The sequence below is a fragment of the Lactuca saligna genome, chromosome 5 (genome assembly GCF_052625555.1).
Source record: "Lactuca saligna cultivar CGN05327 chromosome 5, ASM5262555v1, whole genome shotgun sequence".
Classification (NCBI taxonomy): Eukaryota; Viridiplantae; Streptophyta; class Magnoliopsida; order Asterales; family Asteraceae; genus Lactuca; species Lactuca saligna.
In genome coordinates this window covers 240868138-240890961 of record NC_136421.1, presented here as the reverse complement: position 1 = coordinate 240890961, position 22824 = coordinate 240868138, and positions in this window count along the sequence as shown.

Genomic DNA, 22824 nt, shown 5'->3' with positions numbered 1-22824 from the left:
GTTTTCACTAATTCATGAACTTCTATGAAAAGATCATACACAAGTGACCACAAAATTGATTATATAAGATTATTCGGCTATGCAAGATATATCTAAGATAACCAAGATAGATTACCAAACACAATTATGATCAAATTATGTTCTCTAACATAGTTAAAGTCGTTACCCTTATTACCTAATCTAGAATTTGACCAATCCTAGCTCTAACAATATAATGATCATAAACTACTAAGTAAACACGTTCATGCAATTAAAAAGGTCATTCAACTATACATAACTTGAATCTAAGCAACAAAGTTTAAAATTTAGCATGCTAGGTATTTTTTTTTTTAGCATGCTAGGTATTGATAATCAAATACAAGCTAAACTAACTTCATAAAATCCATGAAAGCTAGAAACTAACACATAGTATTAGGGTTCATCTATACTAAACGAAAGTAGAAGGGTTTTAGCCCATAATCATAGCAGAAAAACACATAGAATCAAAGCAGATAAGACTAGACATGATTAAAGCTAGCAAATCGAAAGATTTAATGTTGTTTTCTTCTATATCTCTTCAACACTTAAGCTCCAAACAAATTTAGATCTTTCTCAGTCTTCCAGCATGTCTCTGGTCTTCAAAATTCGAGAATAACTTCAACCACAAGGCCGGTTTAAATACAGAACCATAATATATAAAGTTTCCACAAATCTACTTCGCACACTATGACGAATAGGCTCCATGGCATGACACCCATGAAAAATGTGTATTCCCCAAGGTAGTTCTCTGATCGCGAATCTTCTCCTTACCACGACGTGGCTAAGGATCTCTACGTTGTGGGCTTCAAAATTCATGTATATTTTGACTTTTGTTGACTTGGCACGCTTTTTGTTGCTTCCAGCTCTGCATTTTAATAAATATGCAAATATCACTAACCACGTCAGATTTCGATGACGAAATCCAGTTTAAGTAAAGGAGGATTGTAGCATTTAGTTTCCATGATGTTCCTAATTTCGGGATAACGGGCTGTAATTTGATCGATTAAAGGTATTGGGCTTCAAAGTAATATATTTTAGACCCTATCGAATATTAATAATGTTGGTTAAGTGATTAAATCCCTCGAATTGTGCCTTGAAGCAAAGGGTAAAATGGGAAAGGTGATAATTTAGGATTCTTTCATGAATTAATAATTTTAGTTTGGTATGTTTTTAGTCAAAGTAACTAGATATAATTGTGGGGCTCTTTAATACCTTCACGTGCATATAAGGATCGTTGAAAACAGAGTTGAAACGAAGACGTTATGGTCGTTTGAAGCTGAAGTGGATATTAGGAAAAACGAGTTTTGCACTGCATGGTGAGGAGCATTGTATAACCCCAAGCCCATTAAATTAAGTTTTGGCTTGTATTTAAGGGCTTTAACCCCTTGTTTTAGCTCATTTTCCAGACTCCGTTGCACCAAGAAACCCTCTTTTTAGAAAACCGTAGCCTCCTTTCATATATTAAGCTCCTCATCTCTCCTATGACCTCTTTTGGGAGATTTTGGTGGTGATTTGATGAAGCTTGAAGATAAATAAAAAAAAGTTCTTTTGGTTGCAAGGAATGTAGTTTCAATTTTGGATCCATCAATGACACTTGATTTATGGACTATTGTGAGTATAAAGTTCCTAGCTTGTTATTTATTATTATTATTATTATTATTATTATTATTATTTATTTATTTATTTATTTATTTTTTTTTGGGGGGGGGGGGGGGGGGGTGGCACTTTTGGTACATTTTATTGGTGATCTTGGAGTTGAGTAGACTACAATATCTTTTGATCAAGTTTGGAATGCCCCTTAGATCTCATGGACAAGGAAAGTTATGATATTTTGCACTCCATTTAAGCCCTACAACTTGTCTTGGTACTTTAGGTCATTTTGGTGTATTAAAGTTTAGATCTTGAAAGTTTGTGGCATTATTATGATAAAGTTGGAAACTTTATCCATCTAAACATCATTTTGATTCAGATATCAAGGCTGGAGACTTGGACTTAATGGATTAAGTTGAGAAAGATGCGTTCTTGGTCCCTTGATACTTAAAGTTTAGATCTTGGTTGTTTGGACCATCCTAATGGATAAAGTTGGAAACTTTAGCCATTATGAAGCTATTAGGTACCATATCTGATGTTATGAGCCTTGATATTTATGGATTAAGCTCTTAATGAAGAAAAGGGCTTTCTGCAAGAGACCATGACGTGGCAAAGGAAGGCCCACAACATGGTGGTGTTCTACATCTTGACTGTTTTGTCTTGACTTGGGCACGACATGGCCGAGAGTTCACCACCAAGTGGCGGCCGTTGAATTGGTTGACCGTTGCTTTTGTTGACCATTCACTTTTTGGGCAGTTTGACCTTTGGTCAAACTATGATACAATTAAGTTTTTAGCTAAGGACTAATTCCAATTTGGTTTTAGGTAGCTTTCGTCAGTTGTTCGATTGTTGAGTTTTGCTGTTGAGCCTCTACTAGTTAGCTCAGGTGAGTTTTCTCACTATACTTTGTATTGCAATATGTATCCTTGTTTTTCGAATGTTGGTATACTATAGAGATCTATCAGATCGATAGATTTGCTATGATTACATGTGCTTTGCTTGTTATTGTTTATTTGTTTGCATATGTCGAGATATTGTGGTTGGGTTGAGGCGATCCTGCTTAGTGCTTTAGGCTAAGATTCTCGAGCAGTCCAAGTGTAATGTAGGCATTGTGAGGTAGTCTAGTCAGATTGTAGGCCTAAGGGAGCGGTCCAGCTATACTGTAGTCTCCTAGGTGTGGTCCCAATTAGACTGTAGTCTCGAGAGAGCAGTCCATGTGTACTGTAGGTCTTGCAAGGCGGTCCAGTCAGACCGAAGGCTCATGTGTGCATGCATTGTATGTGTATTGTATGGAGTATTTTGGGGGTACTCACTAAACTTTGACTTATAGTTGTGGATTCATATGTTATCGGTTCATGAAAGCGGGATTGTACAAACACATATCACCCAATCACACCAAATGGTGCTAAAACCCATCTTACCCCATGACTTCAAGTAAAAAAAAAACCATGATAAGGAGTCATAGCTTCTTCTAAATCTACTTTGAAGACCATGAGTTTACCCTTATTGGCCTTGCACATTCCAAAAATCTCATTGAGCATACAAGGACCATCAAGAATTTGATGACTCTTTATAAGAGTATATTGCTCTAGACTAACCACCGAGTCAAAGACAATATAAATCACATTAGTAAGCAACTTGCGAATGATTTTATACATACATCTAGTGAGACTAATAGATCAAAAATAATTTGTAACTTGTGGGTCGTTAATCTTTGGAATCAAGGCAATAAAACACTAAATTACATCCCTTCGAAATATAACAATAGTGCTGAAAAAACTAAACAATATTAAAGATATTTTGTGCAATCACACCCCAATATCACTTAATGAAAGCAAAGAAGAATTCATCTAGACTCGATGCCTTATCACTCCTACAATCCCACACAGTTGTTTGAATATCATCATAGGAAAAAAGGAGCATCTAATAAGCCAATCTGCTTAGAAATATCGTAAAAAAAAAATCATCTTTAACTTCATTCAGGTCAACCACCCATAACACCCCTAATCACATGTCTTCTATTCCCGTTAAACCTAACATGATTTTTTTTGGAGTTATTGTCACCCTCAACCCCCTCCCAAACTTGATGTTCGCCTTATGAACAATATCAAAGTCAGTGAATATTGCATCTCTTGAAGTTCATAAATGAAATTAATTCTATTTTGTTAATCAGACTCAGAAAGCAAATCTAGAGCCACCCGACTATCAATACTATCAATTTCTTATTCCAACAAAATCTTTTTAGTCTCATCTGCAACTTTGAGTGCTTATTCCAAAATTTAATATTATTTTTAAAAAAGTTGTGTTTTCTTAAAAATCAACATAACATTGAAATCACCCTCCAACTAAGTCCCACCAGTCGATTTCACAATATCATATAAAATCACTATAATATCTTTGCTGCCTTGCTCTCTTTTCTTTTTGTTCTCTATTTCTTTCCCTTTTTGATCATTTATAAGCAGATTTAGCGAACACACAAAATATTTGTAAATTTATAGCTTTTTGTCACCGCACCTCATAAATTCATCCAAAATTTTAAATCAAAAAAAAAAAATTACGGTACCATATAACTATATAAACTAAGAAACAATTTTACTAAAAAATGCTCTTTTGTTTACAAACTCAGTCTCAAAATACCCATGTATACCCAATATCCTTATTAAACCATCATTAAAGTACAAGCAAACAAAGTGCGACATATACCATATGATGTTCCTTTTACTTCACACATACTTCTATTTTTCGTTTTTGTACAAGAAGATATTTTATACTCAAGTATCATAATCAAGATTATCAATTGCAAGTAATAATTATTAATTGATAAATTAATGTTTCGTAACCATGTCCAATGATCCTTTATGGATTATCAAATAACATCTTCAAATTGTCAAATCCATACGATATATATTATATTCAGCATAAAATAAACAAATATTATATTTGTTGATACAAAAAAGACATTTTCAATGAATAATCAAATACATGTTAATAAATAGAAGGCAAAAGTAGGGATGACAAAAAAACCCGAACCCGACGGGGAAACCCGAAACCCGATCATTTCGGATCGGGTAACGGGTCGTTATCGGGTTTTTTATCGGGTTCGGGGCAGGGAGTGGGTTATCCTCGCCCCGACCCGCCCTGCCCCGATTATATATATATATATATATATATATATATATATATATATATATATATATATATATATATATAATATAATATAATATGTTCAAAAAATTTTGCTGTTAATTGTACACGTTCAAATATAAAATACTTATCGTTGACAATTTTTTTAGTTATTAACAATCTGGTGTTAATGATCATTTTTATGTGTTTTGACGTATTAAACAAAACTTAAATCAAATAATTTTTTATATAAAGTCCAATTTATTTTATTAAAGTGATGCATCATGTTTTTAATTTAAAAGAGTTGCTAGAACATGTATATTTTATAAGACATTAGGGTACCCTAAAAGAGAATAAAGATTTCGTTATCAGTTGTTGTAAACCCGATAAGATACCCGAAACCCGACGGGGAAACCCGAAACCCAATGGGACGCCCCGATAAGATACCTGAAAGTTATCGGGGCGGGTTTGGGAATCCATGCCCCGCCCCGAACCCGCCTCATTGCCATTCCTAGGCAAAAGATTTTGTATTCCCAAACCTCAATCTGTTCACTTACAAACAAGTTGAAAGAATTTTAATAAATACAAACATAAAATTTTATCGATTAAAAATTCACCAAATGCAAACAACCAAAATGTAAATTTTACTAAATTACGAAAATTTGTTGAGAAAATAATAATTTATTTTAAATATAGAAGATCAAAATCCACAAATATTAACATGAAAAAGACATTTAAAAAAAATATTTGCTTACACAATTAGGAGTAATCTTCACAAAATTTCATATATTATAAGTTACTTAACGATAAAATCATTGATTTATTTTTCAATATATAATTTTAATATAATTTTAACTAGGTTTAAATCCATGGAAACTACGATTAAGAAAGAAAAAAGACTATTGATAATTCCAAATTGTAATGACTAATCAAATATTTACAAACTATTTATTAATTTATGAAGATAGAAGTTTTGTATGCAAGTTTATAACGATTAGTTAAAATTAATATATATATATATATATATATATATATATATATATATATATATATATATATATATATATACTATTAATTTATGTATTTGTATATATTTGATAAAATCATGATTTTGTACAATTTAATATAAATTTGAATAGAATATAAGTTAAATGAAGAATAAATAGGTAGTTTTAAGCAATAAACTACTATTATTCAAAAATAACAAAAAATTATAATCATAAACCATAAATTTTCAAAAAAGATATTTTTATACAACATTGGATGTAATAGTTCTTTGTAGTGAAATGTTTCTTTTGATAAAATAAAATAACATAGAGTCATGCAGTCCAAAGAATTTTGGAGCTCAGAGATAATAAAATGTAGGGCCCCTTATCAAAATATCATATGACTTTTAATTTTGAGCTAATTTTTATATAAAGTTTTTTTAGAGGCATCAAGGTTTTTAAGTTTTTTCGCCAAGTATTTTAAAAAATTATGTTTTCTATAAAAAAAGAATTGCTTATAATGTATGAACTTTTTAATATGTTTATAATAATGTAAACCAAATTTGAATTTAGAAAAACATTCTGTGTTTGACATGAATATAACGTAAGTATACTTTATAGAAAGAAATTTCATTACTAAATAAACAAATGAATTAAGTTACTAAAACATGTGTAAATAAATATTAATAGAATTAAATTAAGTCGTGATAGGGACCTAGGTCTAGGTCTGCGTATACTTCACAGAAAGAAGCTTTAATGCCAAATAAACATGAATTTATTATCAAAAATTGTAAACAGCAGAGAAAAAAAATTAGAAAACAAAAATGTGGAATTATGGGAATCGAACCTGGTAATTCTCCAAACCGATAAAACGCCTTAACCAATTAAACAAGAATCAATTTGTAACTTTTTTGTACATTTTATATATATATAGACAGACGTAAATTTGGGCTCCAAGTAGACATGGGACCCTACGTCCGACTTGCCCACCCTATTAGGTCATGCATGCATAGAGTCTATATAAATCGTAATGATTAATCATAAAATTTGCAAACAGTTATTTTAATTGGATGTTTTGTTCATAAATATATCGTTATTTTAAATTAATATGTAAAATGGTTTCAAAAACTAATGTTATTTAACTCATAACTAATGATAAAATCATGATGTGTACAATGCAATATAAAATTTAATAGATTGGAAAAAAAAATTGTCATACATGGTAATATAATTGTATTATTTAAAATCATAAAAGATGTCTAACATACAAATATAACAATAATTTTATATACCATCTTCCTTACAATAAATTAAAAAAAAAAAAAAACAATTTGAAAGTACATTGGTATAAAATAAATAATTTTAAATTCGAAAAATGTTTTTTTTAAAAAAAAAAAAAAAGGTAAAATAAGATGTTTGATTTAAGAAACAAACAAAATACATTGCTATATTTTACATTTTCCCATATATTGGGTTAAATGGAAAATTAGCATTTTACACATGCAATATTTTTCTTTTTATCAATATTATCAATTTTACTTTTTAATTATAACAAGAATATAATTACGTTATATTTATGTTTAACACATAATAACAATAAAGTGTCTTTTCTTTTTATACCTAGTAGCAATATATTTACATTTTATTAATCGGTATATGTATTTTTTTAAAATAATTTATACATTGTTATTGAAAACATAAAATATACTTATATGTTTCCGTTACATGTTGCTATCTTACGAATATTACTACTACAACTTAGATATTTAAAAAGATTATCTAAATTTATGTTAGGGGTAGAATCTCAGAGCTACAATAAGATCCTCAAGCCTAAGGAACCTCAAACTTCAAGATCCTCGAACCTCAGGATCCTAACATACTTCAAGATCCTGATCACTATTATTATAATATTTATAACGGTCATATATTCTATTGTATTTCTCACATGTGCAGTAATAACCAGTCAAAGTCTCAATGAATAGTCACAACCATGCAAAAGATCCGAAGGACCAAGTCATGCAACGTCTATAAGTTGATCTCGGAGGATCCCTGAATTTTCAGAGTTCTTGTTGTTAGCTTTTGACTATATAAATCACTTGTATTCATCACACTACAAACGATACTTAGAAGAACGATAACACTTGTACTTACATTCTTTACTTTTTCTCAGTAACCAACCATTTCAATCAATAAAATCATCAAGACAGGTAATCATTATCACCTCCCATAGTTTTATGTTGGAGATCCTAGGAAGGATAAAGGGCTTTACATGTGAACAACTTGTGTTGCTTTGATTTACATTACTTACTTGCTTTATTGTGAACATCACAACTTCTCATACACTTTGATCGATCTTAATTTGTTCATTTTCTAACCAAAACAATTCGGTGCCCACCGTGGGGCCGTGCTGTTCAAAATCCTTCAGAAAGTCATGTCTACACAATAGACCCTCTCCACTTCCTCCACTCCGCCCATTTCCTCCAAAAACCTTCCACCTCCTCCAGCTGGAGCTACCAAGAAGGCCTCAGAAGCACCGAAGAAGAATACTTCTTCGGTCGTTACCTCAGGACCCCAAGACCCTCTTGTGCTGATTTCCAACAACTAGATCTTTGCCATGATGAAAAAAACCACAATGAAAGGTCACCTAACAATAGGAGGAAAATAGGACGATTCTCAAGGAAATGGAAATAATAAGGATAAAAGTCCACATGCCTTAGGAAGCAGCACCCTCGATCTTGCAGCCTAAGATACATAACTTTGACAACATAGGATCCTCAACAATTTGCCGCAAAATAGGATCCTCAGTACTGGCCTTTGTTGCTACCTGGGGCACGTCTCAAAGAGAACGAACTCATACGACCCAGGATCCCAACAAAACCTTTGTTACTCCCAATAACAAGGATCCTGGTAACCTTGTCAATAACAATATATTTCCCACTAACTCTATGGATCTTGATATAGGTTTAAGCCCAATCATGGCTAAAAAGCTACAACAATTAAGACAAATGGTCTTAAGCATACCCGAAGTAGTTCAACCTATGCCAAAATTATCCCCCGCGAGCCACATGATCTCCAGATTCATCCCGGCGATAGCTGATACCGAAGTTCCAAAGCACTTCCAGACCCCTAGCATGAAGCCTAATGATGGAACTACGGATCCCGAGGAGCATGTGACACAATATAGGGAGAGGATGGAGATCATTTCCATCCCTACTCACTTGAAAGAAGCCTACTTGTGCAAGGGTTTTGGTTCCACCCTCACATGATCAACTTTAAAATGGTTGCTTAACGTTCCTCCTTATTCAATTACATCATTTGCTCATTTGATTAACTTATTATACAATCATTTTTCTTATAGTACATCATTCGAAAAGATCACTAGTGACCTCTATCGAGTGGTTTAAGATCCTAAGGAATCCCTTAGGACTTTTGTGAACAGTTTTGGTAGGGAAACTCTAAGTATCCCCAACATTGACATGGCAACTATAATTGAAGCCTTTAAAATGGGCTTAAAGAAGGATTCTCCCTTCTATGAAGATCTCGTGATGATTCCATGCAAGAGTATGGACGAAGTCAGGATTAGAGCATTGAGGTTCATCAGACTCGAAGAAGACAAAGAGATCCAAAAGAGGAGCAACCCACCAAATTCTTATGATCTCCCCAATACGAAGGTCGATTCCTCGGCCCAAAGATCCTATAAATCGAAACCTTATTCCAAACCCGATCATCACAGGGTCAATACCCTTGAAGATGAAGGAGAGGAAGAAGATTTCCCTAAGATGATTAACTATTGTTTTTTTGTGGATGTTTCATGCGTAATATTTGTTATGCAGGATCTCGGAGACAAAGCGAGATGGCCACGAAAAGGAGAAAAATCCATAGCTTGGAAAGACAAGTCCAAATGGTGTGCGTACCATGAAGACTTTGGTCATGTTACAGAAGATTGCATAGCTCTCAAGATGGAGATCAACTATCTCGTAGGCAAAGGATACTTCAAGGAAATACTAGGAAGAAGAAAGTAAAGATCCAAAGAAAAAGACTAGGATCCTCAGAAGATCCTCGAAAGACCAGTATCCCCTCCTCCTGATGCCAAGGTAATCAATGTGATCATTAGAGGATCTGACATTTGTGGTACCTCTTACTCTACAACAAAGAGGCACACTTAGTTATCCAAAACGGAGAAGGAGAAAGGACCACAAAAGAACACAATAATCACAAACAAAAAAGAGATCACCTTCGACGAATTAGATAGACAAGATTGTTAGATTAGGTGTCTAAGCACATAACTATAATTACTATGTACTTGACCCGATAATAACCTGATCCTTTTGGGTTGCCTTCACCATATCAACTTGACTGGATGAATTATGAAGAAAGAGGTTGATTGTGATTTATTAATATATTATAGAAATAATATATTAAGAAATCATATTATTTAATTAATATTGATCAGGAATTAATTTGGAAATAATATGGTGATTAAAAGAGACTAATTGAATTAAGGAGACTTGTATTGCAATTATCTAATAGTTGCAAAGTTGGGCTTGTGGATCCTTAAGAAGGAATGGACGGAATCCTATGTGTATCCCACATAGATTTCATCCATAAGAGGCCTATTGGATTCCCTAAGCCCTAAGCAGAGAATTAGGGTTTCAGTCAAAAACCCTAATTGCTCAACTATATAAGAAACCCCTATGGCTCTTAAAATTGGACACTTGCTTCTAAGAGAATACCCTAGCCGAATTTGAGCCTCCTAAACCTCTCTCATATTCTTCCAACTTGCTACTTGGTGTTTGTGATCCATTTGAGGTGCAACATTTGAGGCATTAAGCTCTTGAAGGGAAAGATCTATAAGTTACAAGTGAAAGGTATCCTTCTAACTTTGTTTTATGTTACAAATTCCGAAAATTGTATCCTAGTTAGGGTTCATGCTTTGGATAATTTGATTTGCATGTATAACTTGCGAAAAACATAGATCCAAAGCATTAGGGTTGGATGTACACCATAAGAATGTTGTAGTGCTCAAAACCCATCAGTGGTATCCGAGATTAGGCTGTTTTTTCTGTTGTATTTGATGCCATGGTTGATTATTCGAAGCTGAAAGAAATCAATTTCTGCCCCGTGGCAGATGAACTCGACGAGTCCATATTGGGACTCGACGAGTTGAGGCAACTCGATGAGTCCAAAGCCTGACTCGACGAGTTGACTCGTATGATTGCAAGATTTTCGGATTTTAAGCCTAAATTAGATTTAGATAATTACCCTAAACTATTTTTTCTATCAAAATCCGATTTTTCTATTATGGTAATGGATATCCTAATCTAATTGGAAGATAATGGTCAAAATTTAAGATAATTGCTTGATTATATGATAACTTAATTATTTGTAAATTTTGAATTGTAATTATCTTGCAAAATAAAATTGGATTAGATCAAATTTAGATAATGGTAAGATCAAATTTAGATAATGGTAAAATTATATGATTATTATTTTAAATTTGATCTAGAAAGTTTTGAAAAGTTTCAAAACTTTCCCTCAAGTTTTGGAATTTAAAATTTGATTAAAAAGTTTTAATTTTGAAATATTAAATTCTAAACCCTAGTGTTTTAAAAGTTTAAAAATACAACCCTTATACTATTATAATATTAAAAGCTTAATACTTATATATACATATATATATATATATATATATATATATATATATATATATATATATATATATATATATGTATGTATAAGATGAGTCAGTCTTACCGTTAGTAGGCCTCATTCACGAAGTTGGTTTATAAGGGGTGTTTAAGGAAGCGGCCTATAAAATGACTGTCATTGGGTATCAACTCTTACCCAGTGCATTCTTGACTAGTGGATGGTCGTTAGCTAAACGGGTAGGATATGACAACTAATTCCTCATTAATAAGTATAATGATTGTTATAAAGTAACTAAATGATTTTCATAAAATTACCAATCTTAGTTACTTTAGGTAAAATGTGAAATGATGCTATTCCATGAAATTGCACTCTGCACCATGCCAAGTCATTAATGGAGCATGTGTGGTTAACCGACACCCTAACTTGGACTAACAAGGGTGGAAAATGGTAGCTCGATGTTTATCATAGATCAATGGAGCGTGTGTGGTTAACCGACACATTAATTAGGTGATAAGTGACATTGAGAGTACCAAGCACATTTGCATGGTTATTCACACCTTGTTTGTGATCCTCGGTATCCCACTCACAAACTTGAAGGGCATAATCGATAATAAAACATGCTATTGAAAAGTTCAATGAATCTAGGAATTTCTATTCATTTAAAACCTAATGTTCATTTTCGTTTTTCAAGGTGGAAATTGGTAAATCGTTATTTGCCTAACTTCAAATATTTTGCAATTGGATTACGACCTCCCTCTTCCGAATTGTATAATATTGTGTTGGGTCCTAGCCTTAATATTTCATTTAGGTGTTGTATTAAGGATTCTTATCTAATCTAAACTTTGTCTCTTTTCTTTCTTAGATGTCAGGCTCAAACTCCTCGAACCCACTCTCTCTTGGGCATTTGTGGGAGGGTCACATTTGATGGATCCAACTTTAATGATTAGATTCACAACATCTGCATGGCCCTAAGGTACGAGGACAAGGAAGATATTCTCGACAAAGAACTTGTCGAGATCAATGAAACTACTGCTAGTCCGGAAGAAGTCACCGGGTATAGGGCTCGATGCAAAGAGGCGATAAAGGTGTCGTGCATCATGGTAGCCACTATGACTCCCGAGCTTCAAAAGTTGTATGAGGACTATTGGCCTTATGACATGCACCAAGATTTTGTGGAAAAATACCATCAAAGTGAATGACAAGAGAGGTACGAGATAGTTGCCTCGTTAGTAAAAACCAAAATTAAGGATGGAGAGTCATGTTGAACCAATTGACGAGTCTTACTTCTTAGACGTTCCAGTAGAGTTAGTGTTCCACCCGTGTTATATGGATTCCATATAATTGTTGAGGGTGATACATTTATTAGTTATAGTTTTTGGCAAAGGTGTCTAAGCCCATAACTATAATTGGTATGTACTCGACCCGATAGTAGCATGGTCCATTTGGGTTGCATTCATCCAAGCAATTTGTTAGGAAGGATATTTGACTAAGAGGTTAATTATGATTTATTAACATATTATAAGTATAATATATTTGAGGAATCATATTATTAAATTAGTAGTGATCAAGAATTAATTTAGTGATCAAAATAGACTAATTAAATTGATATATATGAGTTTGGCTAATGATCCATGATTGATTTTTGATGGGCTTATGGGTTAGTCCATGAAGTGGTTATCCAAATCAAATTGATGGATCATAAGCTTATGTGTATAGATTAGGGTTACACATGACCCTTTGGAATTCTCTACACACACACACATACACACACACACACATATATATATATATATAGGAGTAGGATCAAATGAGAACACCAAAAAGGTTGAGAACGCGAGAACAAAGTATATGTTTTGTGATTCCATGTATTCATTTGTGGAGGAATGATAAATTTTTACACCTTTAATTTCAATTGAAAAGAAAAATCATATTCATATTGATTGTGCATATAAATTTATCATTTCGCCACAAATGAATACATGGAATCACAAATGAATATACTTGTTCTCGCGTTCTCAACCTTTTAGGTGTTCTCATTTGATAATTTCCTTATATATATATATATATATATATATATATATATATATATATATATATATATATAAAGCCTAAAATCGGTTACACCTTGCCACACCTTTACACTCTAAGAAAAGAGAAGCAATTTTTGAGTCTCCATAGCCTCTCCATTTTCATCCTAGTTTCTCTTGGTGTTTTGTGAACCATTTAAGGCATCAAACAAGGGGTGATAAGCTTTTTGAAGCCATGTTATTCAAGCTACTACACAAGGTAATATTCTAACTAGTTTTTATGATTCAAATATCACCTTGCATGATAGTTTAGGCTTCATGCTTTGGGAAAATGTTTATTACATGTGTAATTAGAGAAAAATTAGATCCAAAGCATTAGGGTTGTATGTGCACAATAGGAATGTTAGAGTACATAAAACCCAATAGTGGTATCAAAGCCATAAGTGTTTTCTATTACATTGATGCAATTGTGTGATTTTCAAAAGCTGAAAAATGACAATTATGGATTCTGCAGGGCCTAGTCGATAAGTCCATGTATAAACTCGACGAGTAGGTGCCTTATGATGATGAAATCGTCGTGTTCATATGTGCACTCGACGATTTTGTTCGTCAGTTGGGTGAATTTTCGAGTTTTTTGCTTGTTTTGGATTAGGATCATTACCACAAACTGTTTTGGTTCATAAAATTCGATTTTCATGATATGGTAATGTCTATCCCATCCAAAACGTGATGTTTGTCAAATTCTAAAATAAATACTTGTTTTTTTATGGAATACTAGTTATTTGTAAAATTTGAAGTTATTGATAGGTTTTGTACATAAGAACATTCCTAAGTGTGCATACAAATCCTAATGCTTGGATCTAGTTTTCTCTATTAAACATGCTTTGAATCCAATACTTCTAATGACTTATTAGGTGTAAGAACAACACAAAATCAGATCTAGAAACATACCTTTGATTCTCTTGTTTGATCTTGTTGTCTTGGAGCTCTAGAGTCACAATTATCACTCCTCTAATGGCTTACAAACACCAACTAGCAAAGAGGATGATTTGAGAGAGAGGAGAAGGGATGGAATTCGACCAGAGTATCCTTACTTTAGAAGATGTGTTGAATTCTCTATCCCATAGGGTCTATTTATACTTGTAGACTCCTTAAGGGTTACAACTTAAACCCTAGTTGGATAACTATTACTCAAAGCAATCCAAATCCTTCCAAGATAATGCCTTGGACGAATTTAGGACTTATCCTAGCCTAGAATTCGTCCAACCCTTTATCCAATAAGGATTTACAGTCTAAAGTTTAACTATCAAACAATTGACAGTTTATACCCTCTTATTTAATTAATCTCCTTAAGTCACCAAATTAATACTAATTAATCTATGACTTATATTAATCAAATAACTATATTATTATTCCTTATATTATTCTCATAATATATTAATAATATCTATTCTCTCATAATAAATCATCCTACCAAGTTGCTATGGTGAAGGCAACCTAAAAGGACCATGCACAATCGGGTCAAATACTTGCCTAATATAGTTGCAGCCTTAGACACTATTCCAACAGTCACCCACTTGGATAAGTCTAGTAACTATATGCGCAGGTATATTCCGATTTGCAATCGTAGCTCTCAAAGATGCTGTCAAACTTTGATCTAATCAATCTTGTCCTTTAGATAAGGGATCGTACAGTGCTCTGTAAGATATCATGCTAACAATACTATGGAATAGTTAGTCTAGCATTTGGTTTCTCGATTTCCGATTTATTTGACATAGAACTTAATCGAACACATCAATTCAGTTCTAACCGGGCCCGACACATAAGTCAAATCAAATCATCGAGCGGCCGAGATATCACTTTTTCCTTCTTAGGATAAAAGTTACATATAAACTTTGACTTATATGCATTTACTTATTCATTAACCAACTACACACAACAATGCATTTTATAATATCGAGTTACCAATGCGGTTTCGCATTATCAATGTACAATCAATTAACCAATAACAAACCATATATCTAGGTTTTAAGACTATATGATATTGTCGTCTTGCGATCACCCTTTTACTATCACATTCCATAAGGTGATTCCAGCAAGTGCGGGTTTGTTCCAATGCTCAAACCTAGTTCATAAGCACTCATGAACGTTGCAACAATCTTTTGCTATGTCTAACACCATTTAGACACTCTGCACACCTATTCATGACAATCTTCATTCATATCTACTTCCGACATATGAACGATTGTGGACTATTTGAACAATTCGATTATTCTTAATAAACTCAATTATACTGGAAGTCAAAACATGCAAAATGAAACAATAGTTAAACAATTAACATATGATAGTAACATTACTTATAAATAAAACTCCTTTATTTAATCATCAAATGTTAATTACATTTATCTATTACACGTTTCTAATACTATCTAATCTATGCTAATATCATCCTTCAGCCCAATACTCCTAGCATGCTGCAAATGCTTAACCCTACTTAGTCCCTTCGTAAGCGGATCTGCTGGGTTATCTTCTGATGATATCCTCTTCACTACGAGTTGTCCTTCTTCTACACGATGTCTAATAAAGTGATATTTTCTGTCGATATGTCGTGATCTACCATGATCTCTCGGTTCCTTGGTCAAGGCAACCGCACCTTCATTATCACAGAAAATCTCCATGGGCTCCTTTATGGGAGGTACAACTCCAAGATCTCCAATGAAGTTCTTTAGCCATATTGCCTCCTTCGACGCTTCGCTCGCTGCGATGTACTCTGATTCGCACGTTGAATCAGCTATGGTTTCCTGCTTGGAACTTTTCCAAGTTACTGCTCCTCCATTCAGGGTAAAGACCCATCCCGACTGCGAACGGTAGTTGTCCCTGTCGGTCCGAAAACTGGCGTCACTATACCCTCGCACCTTCAAGTCATCACTCCCTCCAAGGACTAAGAACCATTCCTTCGTCCTCCGAAGGTACTTAAGGATATTCTTCACCGCAACCCAATAGGCTCTGCCTGGATTCCCTTGATATCTACTAACCATGCTCAAAGCAAAGGCTACATCAGGGCGAGTACAAGTCATAGCGTACATGATTGAGCCAACTGCGGAAGCGTATGGAACTCGGCTCATTTCAGGTATCTCGGCTTCAGTACTCGGACTTTGAGTCTTACTCAACTTGGCATTGCTTTGTATCGGTAATTCTCCCTTCTTCGAGTTTTCCATTCTAAAACGTTTTAGTACCTTCTCTAAGTGTGACAACCGTCAAATTTCGGTCAAGTCAAAGTCAACTAAAGTCAGCAGGTCAAACCGTTTGACTCAATTTGCCCTTGGGTACTAAAATTTACACTACGAAACTTCTACATAACTCTCTATTCTAATGAGAAATCATAAAGCAAAAAGTGCGAACATCTAGATCTCCTTAACCTAAAACTGTAGTACGTGGCGAGCCAAACCGATAAAACAATGATGCATACTCATCGGGAGTGTGTAAGATCCTTAAACAAGGCTTAACAGGGTTTACGAACCATGCATTGCGATGCCGGACACTCATAATTGTCACACATGGATTCTCTCTCAATCGTTTTCACTATATCTCTCTCTCTATGTCAAACCTCTCCCAAATCTCTCCAAGTATGTGAAATCTCTCTCAAATATCTCTCTGTATTAGAAATCTCTCCAAGAATGTTAAATCTCTCCCAAATCCCTCTAAGTATGTGAAATCTCTCTCAAATATCTCTCTGTATGAGAAATCTCTCCAAGAATGTCAAATCTCTCCCAAATCTCTCCAAGTATGTGAAATCTCTCTCAAATATCTCTCTGTATGAGAAATCTCTCCAAGAATGTAAAATCTCTCCCAAATCTCTCCAAGTATGTGAAAACTCTCGCAAATATCTCTGTGTATGAGAAATCTCTCCAAGAATGTCAAATCTCTCCCAAATCTCTCCAAGTGTGAGAAATCTCTCCCAAATCTCTCTCAAAAGTTTCCCGTAACTTTTTAGAATCATTCGGGTCATTCCGGCCCTTAACCGGGTCAAAAACGGCTTAAAACGGGGTAAAAACGAGAAAACGGGACCTTAGGAACCGAAACCCTTCTCAAGGAGCCGAAGCTCCTTAAGGCCAAAAGCACCTTGGACGGACCGAGCCTCTGTTGGCTGAACCCGGAGGACCGAGCCTCTGTTGGCTGAACCCGGAGGACCGAGCCCATGTAGCTGAGACCGAGCCTCTGCCTCTGTCGCTTCTCACTCTCTGTTCGCTTCCTCTGTTCGCTTCTCGCTCTGCTTCTTCTCTCCTCTCTGTCTCTACTCCGCCGCTCTGTCTCTATTCTGCCACTCTGCTCCTCTCGGTCTCTACTCCGCCTTTCTGTCTCTTCTCTTCTCTCGGTCTCTACTCCACCTCTCTGTCTCTTCTCTTCTCTCGGTCTCTCTTCTCCTCTCTCGGTTCCCTCTCTCTCCTTTCTCCCCTCTCGGTTCCTACTCTCCCTCTTCTTCCCTCTCGGTTTCTACCCTCCCTCTTCTCGGTTTCAGCATCAGAAGGCCGAACCTCGGCCAGAATTCGGAAATTTGTCACTTTTAGCCCATTTTTGATATTTTTAACATTTTAAGCCCGTTTTTCGTGATTTTAAAGCGGGATTTTCTCCAGAAATTATATTTTAACATAATAAACTCTAAATATTCATAATTTAAACATATTTTGATGAAAATCATTATCTAAATAATAAAAATCAAATGGGTGAATTATTAAAGGTGGAGTGTTGACTTTGTCTTATCCAATGTCACAAGCAACCACCCCACACCCACTCTTTGACTAACCACACCTCCCCACCTTACCTAGGTCACTTCAATGTCCCTCACACTCAATTTACACTCATTCCCACGTTTTTAGAGCTGGAACAAACATCCTCTCTCCTCATTTTCTCTCATTTGCCCTCATTTCACTAAGTATCAAACACCACTTTTCTCTCAAACTTTTCCCACTCCAATTTCGAGATTCAAGGCTGATTTTCAAGTGTTCTTCCACTCTTAGTAAGTATAATTCATCCTCCTTATGATTATTTCACTTCATTCTACTCAAATCATGAATATCTTACACACACTCCATCATATTAGCGTTAGAGCTTCGAATCTTCAAGTGATTCTTCAAGTGTTCTTGGGTTGAACACTTCTCTTCTTCAACACTTATCTACTGAAATCACTCAAGGTGAGTTCATACCCCTACATTTTCATGTTTTCTCAAGTTTTCAGGGGGGGGGGGGGAATACAAGTTAAAACACCAAGAACATAACTAAAATTTTCTAACAGCCTTCATCAGAAAAGTTCAACTCCATTCACGGATTGTTTTGGACAACTTAAACATTTTATTTTTCAAAACTGTACAAGGTGAAAATATTTCAAGTTCCTAGCTTTAAAATGACTACTTGCACATCTCTATACGATTTTTCTACAATTTATGGTGAATTTTACAAAACTGCCTATCATTTCAAACACCAATCCGGACCAGTCTGTGATAATGGACTGTTTCACCCAAATTTGAGGTCATTAAAAATCTTGATAAAAATTATGAGTAAACTAGACACATTATGCGAACTCTCAGAATTTACGGATCTAGTTTTTGACTTCGTATGATTTTTCTATGATTTTTCTAAAACAGTGCTGAAAGACTAAGAATTAATTAACAGCTTCTAACTATCAAAACACTTTGTAACATGTTGAGCAAAGTGTTAAAACTTTGATAACTTCATACATTACATGTATTTATTGTTATGATATATTTATATAATAGGAAATTACTTGTTGAATTTATAAGAATCCTCCATCATAATCATTAGTACAAGACAAAACAAGTTAAACATAGCTATATTGTACTATACATTTGACTTCCATAGAATGAGATTCTTAAACACCACAAAGAAATATACTAAACTATAATAGGTATAGTTAGGGTACATATACATTTCAAACATTTTAATAAACTATAATAGGTATAGTTTATGATCATTTACATAACATATTCGTACAAAAAGGGGTACAAATACAAAGTGTCGGGTTTATATACAAAAAGGGGTACAAATACAAAGTGTCGGGTCTCTATACAAAAAAAGGGTACAAATACAAAGTGCCGGGTCTCTATACAAGAAGGGGTACAAATAGAAAGTGCCGGGTCTCTATACAAAAAAGGGGGTACCGATACAAAGTACCAGGTTCACTTAAGATAGTTATTATGATATTAAAATTATATTTCATCTAGAATTGTTAGACTTCAACTATAATCGCTGAGCGTATATGTTTGAGTCCTATAAGAATTTAGTCTCGATTGGCCTAGAATTGGTGGTGCCCGCCTCATCTCCTGTTCCTCGTTGGGTTGTGGACCTAGGGCAGACCCACTATATTCAACGTTTTATCTAATTTAAATCTTATATAACTTATATACGCTGGACGATTATAGAGGAACTCTACGGGTCATTCTAGGGTTCATTAATGCATCATAAAGGAATATTTCTATTCACACTTAACTAAGAAAATACTGGATTTTCTGCAAACCAAACTATATCGATTTTACAAGGAAAACGGTTTCTACTTCAAACAAAACTCTTATGAACTCACCAACTTAATTGTTGACACTTTTCAAAACTACTTGTATTTTCAGGAAATCAGTGAAACAGGAAAACTTCATCGCTTTGAGGATGGGACGTTAAACCGTCAACAATTTATTTTTGTCATCATAATGTAATTGATTTTTGAAACATGTAAACATATACTTTGGTGTAACTTTTTCAATTATATTTATGGTGGTTGTATTTACTTTGAGCACTATTATACACGTTGTTGTGATACTGTACATGAAGTCCTCCACCCCCGGACGTTTCCGCCATCCTTGGTTTGGGGTGTGACAGATTGGTATCAGAGCATTGTTTATAGTGAGCTAAGTATATCGAACCACATAAGATATACAAACTATAAATGCATTGGGACTAAGGTCTCTGATTTTAAGATTTCAAAACCACTATACCTTTAGGAATAAATAGCTTTTGTTAAAAGTATACATGCATGCATACATACTAAGGTCAGCATCATTCTAGGACAAAACAAAAGTAATGATTGTTGGATATCACAGGTAAGCCTGGGGATGTATGGTCAGTCTTGGGAGTGGCATAGCCTGATCAACTATGCTGGTCCGAGGAGTGATTAGCATATGCCCAAGAATGGTTGTGATGTGGCAACAAGTCTTAAAAAAAAAAAATTACCAACATTACCACAATGAAATACCATAGGGGTATTTTGGCATTATTATAATTACTTATCTGAGAACAAAATAGATTTTTATCAATAAGTCAATAATTGCTTAGGGGATACATTAAAATTATATGTATCCAGGACGTCATAGACTTAGAATCTGTGGATCTTTGCTTTACTTCTTGTTCTCGTTGGATTGGGGATTTAGAGTTAGGGTCGCTTATTCGAAGGTCTATCCTGTCCCGAATACATATAACTAGTATGCACTAAACAATATGTTGAAGTACCTGATAAAGATCATCATATAATTAGCTAATTAGTACGTTTGCTTAGTTATTTCTTATATCCCCATTTCTCGCGAAGATATCATGGCTGGATTCCATCCACACAACGACCCGTACTACCCTAACCATGACAATACCAAATGGCTCGGAGAGGAGCCAGAGAATGATTACCCAACCCCTGGGAATGGTCACCAAACTGAAGGCTATGCTGATGGTTCTGACCCCGATCCTGAAGTGAAGAACTTAACCCCGATGACTCTTGTTCCAAATCCTAACCCTTGTCCAACTTTTCAAGGCTCGACGCCTCCTTGGGTAGAGTGCTTGGAAACCTGGAGCGAAGAACAAGACCAACATATGTCGTTTAATAGAGAACGAAGCTTCTACAACATAAACGAAGGAAGCTCAACATATAGAATTTTTTCCAATCCTGGTCCGTAGAGTTGCCCGAAATGAGATTCAGGGTAGAACAACTCTCCATAGTATCGCAGAGGTTGATGCAAATACAAGAATACATACGATCCGCACCAATCGCCTTGAGCACACTCGTGAAAAATCTAAGAGAGACCACAAAACCTACTAACTCATGAAGTTCATTCATATGGACTTCCTTTATGAATTATATACAAGGAATTCTTAAATCGGAGAATAATGCAGGAAAAATCTAATTCTATAACAACTGACTTGTCTTTACTAGTAGAAACTCACCATCTGATCATTTTTTTTGCAAACTCATGACAGAACGATGCCACCAAGGAAAAGACCCAGACCTTCGGGCAGCACAACGCCACCACCTCCGACGCCACCTCCTCAGTTTGATCCCGAAATGTTCCAAGCTGCAGTAACAGCAGCCGTGGTAGCTGCAATGTCACAAATTGGCACAAATAGCACTGGTGGTGCTGGATCTGGAGCCACAAACCCTAACCACGGGGATAGTGCAGGACGCACGAGGGAATGCACTTACAAGGACTTCATAAATGGCAAACCCGATTCCTTCGATGGAAGTGGGGGTGTCCTCGCACTAATTCAATGGTTCGAGAGGACCGAAGCAATCTTTGAGATTTGTGCTTGCCCCGAAGCGAGCAAAGTCAAGTACGTGACATTCACCTTCATCGGAAGAGCTCTCACTTGGTGGAACGGCAGAGTTAAGTCGCTTACGCTTGTAGTGGCTAACTCGTTAAGTTGGGAGGACTTAAAGAAGATGATGCTGAAGGAATATTGCTCAAGAGGTGAAGTGCAAAAGCTGGAGCAAGAACTATGGAATCTCAGAATGGCAGGCTCCGACCTTACAACTTACACCAACCGATTTTGTGATCTAGCACTCCTTTGTCCCGCTATGGTCACCCTGGAAGACAAAAAGTTGGAGCGATACCTCTGGGGATTGTCCCCCGAAATTCAAGATAGCGTGCTGGCCTCAAGACCAACTACCTTCGATAGCGCCAAGGAGTTAGCACAACAACTCATTGACCATCATGCCCACCATGACACTATGACAACCACCCTTACCCAAGCAAGAGGAGGGAACAATGAAAGAAAGTTTTGGGACAACAAGAAGGACCATTCAGCCCAAGGCCTCGCTAAGAAGCAACAGATCTTTGCTGTTCATGCTGCCACAACCCTCACCACGCCAACTCCCATGAAACCATACGCTGGAACACTTCCGAAATGCAACAAGTGTAACTTCCATCACACTGGGGCTTGCCGAAAGATGCATTGCAAAAACTGCGACAGAGAGGGGCACACTGCTCGTTTCTGTAAGGCACCAGCACGACCCATCAACCAGGTCCCTGGCTTTGGAGTAAGCCCAACCTGTTACAAGTGTGGAGAAACGGGACACTTTAAAAGGGAATGCCCAAGGACAAGAGATGCTGGTGGTGGTGGAAGGGTGCTTGCAATCACCGAGGGAGAAACCACCCCGGAACTGC